At 41.7% G+C, this 10,777-nt stretch overlaps 1 non-coding gene across 1 annotated transcript; it reads left to right on the forward strand.

Annotated features, from left to right (window-relative positions):
* The first annotated feature begins 4,366 nt into the window (after positions 1 to 4,366).
* LOC136952887 (U5 spliceosomal RNA) lies at positions 4,367 to 4,484 on the forward strand. The gene has a single exon (XR_010877906.1). It is a non-coding gene; the product is annotated as a U5 spliceosomal RNA (small nuclear RNA).
* Positions 4,485 to 10,777: the final 6,293 nt, after the last annotated feature.

A 10,777-nucleotide genomic window follows, 5' to 3' on the forward strand; every position in this document is an offset into this window, starting at 1 on the left:
ATATACTGCACATGGCATTAGGTGTGATCTCATTTTTACCTATCAACTCACCTTCCCACCTTGCTTTCAGAGAAAAAATGCAGGAATGCACGGAAGTTTTTTCATAAATCTGGTTTGTTGGCATGATGGTATCATGCGACAGTGGAAACAGTCTGGCACAGTGTTTAATGGAATGGAATGTTCTTAACGAACACTTTATTATTACACACCTAGCTTTGCACAATGTTATTGTATTCCATCATTTTTAATGTTGTAAAACTGGCAACCTGACATTCTGTTAAATTAAATGGACTGCATTGTATTCCTTTGTAATTTAAATTTAGAACCATTTATTTATATCTTGCATTGCACTGTAGGTGCACTGTAATTTGAATTCTAACCTGGTTTGTCCTGTTGTATCTTATTTCTGAAAAAAATGGTAAATCATATTTGTGTCTTATTTACTGTTTGTATATATACACATACAGGTAACAGGTAACTAGTGCAGCCAACATGTCAAACCCACACATACAATGGGGTCCTATTGTAAATTGGAAAAATCAATCAAAGATTGATTATAAATTGAATCATAAATAAATATAGTATAGTAAGTAAGTAAGTAAGACTTTATTTATATAGCACGTTTCATACAAGAATTGTAGCTCAAGGTGCTTTACATAAAATCAATAAAAACAATGATACAAGTGATAAACAATTCAAACAAAAATAAAAATCCCAATAAGATCTCTGTTCAAGAGAGAAAACAACTTTAAACATGCATCTTAAAAGTAACATATACATTTGGTTCACCCCTGGTCTGTATATATAAAACCATACACTCTGTTAACAGATCCTTTCCCCAGGTCAAGAGTATGGGCCGTATTCTCTGTTAACAGATCCTTTGCCTCAGATCAAGAATACAGATTGTTTTACATATTTGTTTAAATACTTCACGCGACCAGAGTTCTTGTACGCTATCAGAGTTCGCCAACTCTGACCTAGACAAAGTAAAATTAGCAAGTCAAATAATGACCCAAATTTACTAAACCAAGATTCTACAATAAAATAACTAATAAAAGTAGGATTACAAGTAACACACATACATTTGATTCACCCCTGGTCTGTATATATAAAACCATACACTCTGTTAACAGATCCTTTCCCCAGGTCAAGAGTATGGGCCGTATTCTCTGTTAACGGATCCTTTGCCTCAGATCAAGAATACAGATTGTTTTACATATTTGTTTAAATACTTCACGCGACCAGATTTATTGTACGCTATCAGAGTTTGCCAACTCTGACCTAGACAAAGTAAAATTAGCAAGTCAAATAATGACCCAAATTTACTAAACCAAGTTTCTACAATAAAATAACTAATAAAAGTAGGATTACAAGTAACACACATACATTTGGTTCACCCCTGGTCTGTATATATAAAACCATACACTCTGTTAACAGATCCTTTCCCCAGGTCAAGAGTATGGGCCGTATTCTCTGTTAACGGATCCTTTGCCTCAGATCAAGAATACAGATTGTTTTACATATTTGTTTAAATACTTCACGCGACCAGATTTATTGTACGCTATCAGAGTTTGCCAACTCTGACCTAGACAAAGTAAAATTAGCAAGTCAAATAATGACCCAAATTTACTAAACCAAGATTCTACAATAATATAACTAATAAAAGTAGGAAAACCCTTTTGAGATAAAATTACTTAAACGCTTCGGTAAAAAGGTAGGTTTTAAGCTGTCTTTTAAAAATGTCTAGTGTTTGCTTCCCTAATATTTATGGGTAATTTGTTCCATAGTTTTGGGGCGTAATTGACAAAGGCCGAATCACCAATCTTCTTATGACTGCTTCTGGTGACCTCTAATAGGCCTGCATTTGATGATCGCAGTGTTCTAGCTGGTGTGTAGTTTATAAAGGAGTTAGTAATGTAGCTAGGTCCTTGTCCGTGTAGAGCTTTGTATGTGAGGAAAAGGACCTTAAAGTCAATTCTGAAGGTAACAGGGAGCCAGTGTAAAGTAGCTAGGACAGGACTAATGTGTTCTCTCCTTTTAGTTTTGGTTAATAATCTAGCTGCAGAATTTTGAATGAGCTGTAGTCTTTCAGTGGTTTTCTTGGGAAGACCAGTGAAAAGTGCGTTACAGTAGTCCAGCCGGCTGGATATAAAAGCATGAATTAACTTCTCTGCATCATTTTGGTTTATGAATGGTCGTACCTTTGCTATATTCCTCAGGTGAAAGAAAGCTGTTTTTGTCACTTTATTAATGTGAGAGTTGAAATTCAAATCTGAGTCCAGGATTACACCGAGACTCGTCACCACTGGTTTAAGACAGGGGGTTAAGCCTCCAAGATTCTTAATAAGCATCTCTCTTTTACATTTACATTTAGTCATTTAGCAGACGCTCTTATCCAGAGCGACTTACAGTAAGTACAGGGACATTCTCCCCGAGGCATGTAGGGTGAAGTGCCTTGCCCAAGGACACAACGTCAGTTGGCATGACCGGGAAGCGAACTGGCAACCTTCGGATAACTAGCCCGATTCCCTCACCGCTCAGCCACCTGACTCCCTACCTTTTGGATTTGGGGCCACATAGTAGGACTTCGGTTTTGTCTTCATTTAATTTAAGAAAGTTATCATTCATCCATTTGTTTATTGCCAACAGGCAGTTGGTAATGGAATTGATGGTCGTTGCATCGTTGGGTTCAGTGGATATATATAGTTGTGTGTCATCCGCATAGCTATGGAAATCCATGTTATGTTCTCTGATTATGTCGCCGAGTGGTAACATATAAAGAGAAAAAAAGGTCACCTAAACTAACATAAAACTTCCTTCCTGTGATATATGATTTCATCCAGTTCAATACACTATCCGTGAACCCAATAAGCTTTTCCAGTCTATTGATTAGGATGTCGTGATCAATTGTATCAAATGCTGCACTAAGATCTAACAGGATAAGGATAGAGACTTTATTTGCATCAGAGTTTAGTCTGAGGTCGCTAATTATTTTGGTGAGAGCAGTTTCAGTACTGTGATATTTCCTGAAACCTGACTGCGAGACTTCCAGGATGTTATTTTCTTCAAGAAAATAATTTAATTGGACTAAAACTATCTTTTCCAGTACTTTACTAATAAATGGAAGGTTTGATATTGGTCTGTAATTTGCAAGTAGACTGTTATCCAATTTGGGTTTCTTTAATAGGGGCTTTACAACAGCTGTTTTGAAGGCATCTGGGAAAACGCCAGTTCTAAGGGATGTGTTTATAATCTCTAGCACCGCATATATATATACACTGTGGTCTATGGCTTATCTCGCATACTACTGAACCCATCCACCTAATATGTTTTGTGCTCATTCATGACTGTGTGCACAACACCTAATGTTGTTTCAGAAATTCATACTTTTGACACAATTAGCCAAAGTGTATAAGCAAATGCAAAAAACTGTTACAGGCTTCTGGGTTTCAGTACCCATTGCTACAGCTGACAGGGCTAATACAGCTAGCAGAACTAAACACACAGCAGGACTAATATTAGTGTAATCTTTGTTTGTTTATATATTTATTTTATTGACCCTTTTTTTCTTAAATGATTCTGTCTGATACATGAGATGTGCGAGTGAAAATGTGTCTGATACGCTTACAGCTTAGACGGGATGCAATTTGGATTTGTATTCATTCAATCAAACATTACAGCAGTGATCGTTGAAGCACTGGGTGGAGATCTGCATTCCACTGAATGCACTTTCTGGTTTTTGTTGGCAGTGCGGTGTTGTTGATGTTCTATGACCACATTCCGACACCTGCTCTTGTTGAATTGACGTCACTGACTGTCTATTTTGACTTCAATAATAGAACATTGAAAATCACATTACCTGATTCATCAAGTGGGTTGGGCCTTGCCCAAAAGGTCGAAAAGGTCGAAAATGTCACACCTCTCATTATTAGTTTAATATGTCCTCCATGCGAGGACAACATATTAAACCGATTTTTGCAACAGGGAGTCGGAACAGGGGCTCGTTTAAAAAAAGTGAGGTGAGTGACTTCAAAGGAAGGTAATCGGAATGAGTTTGTATTGCCATGTCAGTCGACACCAACACGGAATTGACTGTGGCCGGAAGGCGCATACAATAAACATATACGGATCCTAATCGAGAAAAAGTCGAAGGTATAAAACAAAATGGAAAAAGTGTGGTGAGAAAAGAAACCAAGCGGACGGGCATAGGCGGAAATCCCGGGGGATTTCCGCCTATGCCCCTATGCCCCTATGCCCCAGCTGACAGGGGGCCCCCCCCTGTCAGCTGGGGGCCCTCTGGCACCTGGGTGCCTCAGGCGGTTGCCTACTTTGCCTAATGGGTAAGTCCGCCCCTGGTTTCAAATCGGCACTCTGGTTCCCCTTCAGCACGCACAAGCCTTTCGCCTTTTACTAAAGACTTCCGTGGAGGGGAGCCCCGACGAGTGGAACGTGGTATTTTTGGGAGGCTTTGCCCGAGGGAGGGCAGAGCCTGATGGGCATGTGACAAAAGCAGGGTAAGGTTAGCTTTGGGGTTAGACGCGAGAGAGCGGGCGTGCGTGCGTAGAGGTAAGGCTTTTGTCTTTGCGTCTTCTGTAGCTGTTTGCTTTCTGTTGCTTTTTCCTTCGCTTTTGTCTTTGCTCCCTGTGTAGCTTTGGCCTTTGCTTTTAGCTTTGGCCTCTGCTTCTTCTGTGGCTTTGGCCTTTGCTTTTAGCTTTGGCCTCTGCTTCTTCTGTGGCTTTGGCCTTTGCTTTTAGCTTCCGTAGTTTCGGCCATTCTTGGTCTGGCGGTTGTCGTGGCGACCGAGTGGCCCAGCTGGTGCACGGAGGGTCCTCGCGCGGGGGGCGTCTAATAATGCGGTCATCGCTTCTCTGCCTTTTGCCTCAGATCAAGTGAGTATCTGTCCATATCGGACAGATATTGACCCGCCCCCGTCGATACCAGATCGCCTGATGGGGATCCGGTGACGGGGGCGGGTCGAAGTGATCGTCTGCCTGGGGGCTTCGGCTCCAACGCCAGATGGGGACTTGTCCCCACCTCAGAGTGTTGGGTGTTTCGGTGCCCAACACTGCTGGTTACCCAGATGCGGGCCAGGCCGCAAGAGGGACTGACGGATCGGACTGATGGCCGGACCCGAGGATCAGGAAAATCCTCGCCGAGGGGCAGCCTGGGACGAGCGCGGGCAGGAGTGGGCGCCAACCCCGGGGGCCGTCGCGACAAGGGCGGAGGGCCAGTCGCTCGACTACTCTGGCGAGGACGACTGGGAGGAGAGCTCATCTCATTAGACTCATCAGGTAGCATTAAGTGGGACATTTGAAAAAGGTAAGAGTATTGATAAGGTATTTTTATGGATTATGTGTTTGTACATGTCTGAGGTTCGGGATCAGGGCATATTTAGGAGGAGGAAGTTAGATGATGATGACCCTCCATAGCATGCAGCCTCAAACCATCCAGAGTTCAAAGTCTGTCTCTTTTTCTAAGCAAAGTAGGGGTTAACTCTGCAGGGCTTTACAGTTACATACTTGCATATATAGAATATAAAGAGGAGCAGAATAAAGATAAAAATGTAAGTATATCTATTAAACTAAACACTTGACATGGTTTTAATACATGGAGACATCCATGTATCTATATCAGAATCAAAATCAGAATTTGGTTTATTTGCCATGTAGGTTTACACAAACACAGAATTTACTGTGGCAGGAAGGTGCAAACAATAAACATATACAAATCTTAAATTAAAAGTAAAAAGAACAATAGTCTAACTAATTTTAAGGACTAAACAATCTAAAAATTATATTTATGCCTGTGGTTGTTGTGGTGTACAATGCATCTGTTCAATGATTTTGCAGTCATGGCTGGAATACGTTGGTGGCTGCAACAGACAGCCTCATAGTGAATAATTCGACATAGCCATTACATTCTAGAACTGTAAAGTGTCTTGTGATGGGTGGATTCTGAATTTCTATAAAAAAAATATTCTGCTTGTTCTTAATGTGTTTAGAGGTCTTGACCCAGAATTTCATGTATGTTTCCATAGGTGAGTTGATTTGTGTCCAAGAGATGGTCAGACTAACCTTATGGACGTTACAGGGCTCTGCTACATTCATATCCTAACTGTTCATTTTGTGCCTCTTCAGTTAAACTGGAAATGGCTATTTTTCTTGGGGCAGAGAGCTGGTCTGAATACACAGTAGTGTAATTTGTGTAGGCAATGCAAAGACTTTCACACTTAATTAGTCTAGTTGTCAGTTAATAATTTATGAATGCCCTTTGATTTTGTCATCCAATCTAAAACAGCCCTCTTTATAAAACAAGACAGCTGATACTGTCACGGCTCCACCCACCTGAGCTTGTTTCCATTACACACCTGCTCCTGATCATCGTTACCACTACTTAACCTGTGGCCTGACATCCAGTCCCTGCCGGATCGTTAGACATACCACCTCTGCACCCTGGAGACCCATTCACTCCCGCCTAGCCACCCTCACCACCGACCTGCACGTTTGTTACCACCTTCACCTGTACCCACCTGTCCCCAATAACTACCTTTTTTTTCACCACCTACCAGTCCCGGTCTGCATTTGGGTCCCATCACTGGGATTTGTGACAGATACAGGGCCATGGCTGTTTAGGATGTGGAAATAAAAAATAAAAAGTGCTGCTTTACATGCATTAGTGCATGGTCATTAGCACAACCCTCATTCATCCCCAAATGTCTGCAAGGAGAAGACTGTGAACTAGTACGTAGACCTCAGTAGAGTGTCGACTTTGTTTGGTTGACCACTAGAGGGTACTCCAGTAATTTACTGCCATTACTCCGCCATGGCTTTTTACAGTAAAAAGACACACCTTGCATATTTATCGGTGCATTTTTTTTATTTTTGCAAATATACATGCACACACACACTTTCACACTTGTAAAATACATAGGCTACTCTCTGTCTCTCTCAATATCTCTCTAGAATTATAGTTTTGAATAGCACAATTATTAAAATGAATGAAGTGTCTGTCTACAATCGTATTTTTCTTTGTTTAAGCCCTATTCTACAACAACAATTTGATTGATAGATGAAAGAAAAATAGCAGATACAGAACTTCATTCTTAGTCTCAATCCCAATTTTTTTTTTCTGGATGATAAGTGGATTCTGTTCAGTCCCCATTTCCATCTATGTGGGCACATCCTCCTATTTCTCTCTTTCCCTCTCCCTCCCCTGCTTTCTGTGCGGACTACTCATTACTCTCTGTCCTCCATACGCTCCCAGATGTCAACCTTCGACCCAAGACAGGTTCAGCGGCAGGTCAAGCTTCGGGGAAGCATGTTTATGTGAATATGTGTTAAAGGATTGTAGGCACTCTCCCTTTTGTGGACACAACTGCTTCTCCCATGGCAACCACACCACACTGACTAAATGGGAAGCTGGATCCCCGGTCTCAAATGTAACACTCGTCCTCTCTGCAAATCACTCCTTTAACGCATTCTCTTCTGAAGTTGAGGTTGGATGGATATATGTAGCCCTGTACTGAATCAAACAAACATACACACATTGGGAACACACAATAGCATATAAGAAAAAATCTATTGTAAATCATAAACGGAACATTTATATACACTACTAGGTCAATTACATCCATAGATTATTTAGAAAATTATTTACAATAATAACATTTATTAGAAGTTTCCACAGATATTTTTCTTAATTTTTCTATTACGGACAAATTATTCTTTCTATACAAAAATGTATGCTCAAAGTAGGAAAGCTGTTTTAACACAAAGAAAATCTTTAAAAATGGCACAAATCATACATATTGCTTATCAAACGACAATGGAGTAACTATATTTAACCTTTGACTTGCTCAACAACTGAAAGGACAGGAGACAACTCTGATTTATGATAACCAATTACCCAATTACCAAATCAAGACCCTGGTACTGACCTTCCGAGCGGTGAACGGGACTGCACCCGTCTACATCAAGTCTCTCCTGCAGCCTTACACCCCCACCCGTCACCTACGGTCTTCTTCAGACAACCGCCTGGTGGTCCCACCGCTCAAGACCGCCCGGTCCCAACACAAGCTCTTCTCCTGTCTGGCCCCCCAGTGGTGGAATCAACTCCCCACCTCCATCAGAGACACTGAGGGCCTCATGTACGTACATTCGCAAACGTAGCGTTATTAGCGCCATGGCCAACCCGCAGATTGCGCACTCTGTGATACTTCAGTTTACGTCGTATTTACGAAACCTGCAGGTCATCAGGTAATCAGCGCCTTTCTCCGCCCACTATACCGTACATTGCGAGCATTTAAACGCGCAATTGAATGGGCCTCCTTCTTTCTATCATGGATCAGCAACCAAAGTCAAAACAGCAATGACTGTTTGAAGTGATCCTGATGCCAATATTTGTAATGTAGCGAAGAGTTTAACAACTGCTGGAATGGAATGTGAACGCTGAGTCGGAGATTCGTTGTAATCTTTGATTTCTTCCAGTAACTGTAATATTGCATGGCTGCTTAATCTGTAACTCGTAATGATTTCGTGTTCACTCAACTGAAAAAGTGTGATCCTTGTGGCAAAAATTATTTTGACTATGTCTTCGTCTTGCTCGTGTTACGGCTGCTATTTCACTAGGAGGCATATGCGCATCCTGGTTTACGCCTGCTTTTAACAGGCGGAGAATTTTCACCGCAAAATAGAGTTGCGCTTTCACAAGCAGGTTTTGTACATACCGCGGAATACATAATTAGGCGCACTTTACGCATCCCCTCCCATCTCTTTATGGGAAACTCCCACTTTCGCATTGACCCTCCCGTGAATGCATATGCATCACACGGAAAAGCGCAATTTGCCATTTTCAGTTCCCGCGACAGGCAGTGTCTGCGCTTTTACCTCAGTGCGGCATGTTTGTACATACCTCGCCATGCGTTTACGCGCAAATTGCGAAACAAATACGCCTGAAGTGGGCGCAAAAGCGTTAGTACATGAGGCCCTGACTGTCTCTTCACCTTCAAGAAAAGGCTCAAGACGCACTTGTTCCGGGAGTACAGCGGTACTTAGGAATGGTTCGCTTGACCCGATGTTAGTTTCCTCAAGGATCACAATGACTCTTGCTTAGAGACTTGTTGCTCTTGTGGTTAGTGGTAACTGATTAAAAAAAATTGTACTCGCTGTGATATATTGTTTTTATTATTGTTGGTTGTTTTTTCCACAGGTACACTTGCACTTATAGCGGTTCATGTTGTTTAATTGTAACTTGTTTAACTACATGCTCTTATGGTTCTTCCCTTTGGCACTTACTTTGGTTCATACTTTATTTCCCACTATACAAAACACGATTGTACATTTGATTTGGCATTGTGGTTCTGCTCGCATCGGCTCCCTGCCGCATCCAACGAGACACCGTCTCGACCTCCGAGCAGAGAGCAGCGACGCATTCCCCCTGAAACAGGAAACAGAAAACAGAACCAAGGGTGGAGGCCGGGGAGGCGGAGGCAGCAGGAAGACTGAAGTCTATGTCGCACTAGCGATGCATATGCCGGGAACCCCTTATATACCCCGCCCTATTAGGAGGGAGTGCCCTGCGCATAAAATGACGCGTTGCTAGTGGCGCGCTATGTCTCAAGTCCTCCTTCATGAACCAGGGCCCAGTTCGTTGTAAGGGTTGAAGCTAAGTTAATCAATTGTCCCTTTAGCCCGTTAACATTAGCGAGATGAGTGAGAACAGCAAATATCGGTTCGTCAACGGCTGATCTGCATCCAAATCATGTGGTTAATTTCAATCAGGCTAAACTTATCAGGGAAATTGCACGTGCACGTCCTACTTCAAAAGGCAGGAAAGGTCGATCACCAAAACCGTGATTTTCTAACGGTATGATGGCGGAAAAGACGAAAGAGAGAGCGGTGATAGGCTATTCTCGCCATCCGAGCAAACTATTATAATGAGTCTCTAGACAATAAGCATATTATCATGGCTAAGTCAAACACCGCCACCGCTGCCAGAGCAAAACAAGCAGCTTGGGAAAAAATTGCCGATAAGCTAAATGCGAAGGTTTTGGGGAAATGTATAGGCTCATCTTATGTGCCTCATTACCCCAATCAATCAGATCACATTTCTTTAATTGTGCCTGCTGGTATAGGCTTAATGGAAATTAATAATCGAATGAGATCTTGCTAGCGAAAATAATGATCTCAACTCTTTCAGAATAAGTAGGCTAGATAAAAACAAGGCCAAAGAGTATCTAATTGATACGAATTCATAGACAATTATGAGGATATATGTAGGCTACTGCGCTTATATCATGTACTATATGTGTATATGCATGTAGGCATATGTGTAAATCCCTCTTTGATGTCATTGACTGGGACATGGCCAGGGAATATGATGAATTGATTCATCAGCTGGTTAAGCGCCAAGTACACTTTTCTTACAGCAACGCATGCTGCGGCTTTGCCAATGTTTTCTGCATCGCCTATACTGTATAAAAATGTAGCCTATAGCCTACCTGACGCAATAAACTCAAGGCTATGCAGTCTGAAGCACAGTTAAAGTTTCAAGTACCTTTATTGTCAATTTGTTCACGTCAAGACATAAAAAGGAATCGATATGACGTTTCCCACTCTCCCACAGTGAAACATATAAAAAGCACAGGCACAACAGATAAGACGAGACATTTCCTAAAACATAGCGTTACATATTCACATACAGCAGCATAAGCTCATAATAAAGCATAAAGCTTGCTGCGGCGTGTGATATTTGCAATGTACGGCCCGAGAAGGTCTTG

Source organism: Osmerus mordax, chromosome 1 (genome assembly GCF_038355195.1).
Source record: "Osmerus mordax isolate fOsmMor3 chromosome 1, fOsmMor3.pri, whole genome shotgun sequence".
In the NCBI taxonomy this organism is placed as follows: Eukaryota; Metazoa; Chordata; class Actinopteri; order Osmeriformes; family Osmeridae; genus Osmerus; species Osmerus mordax.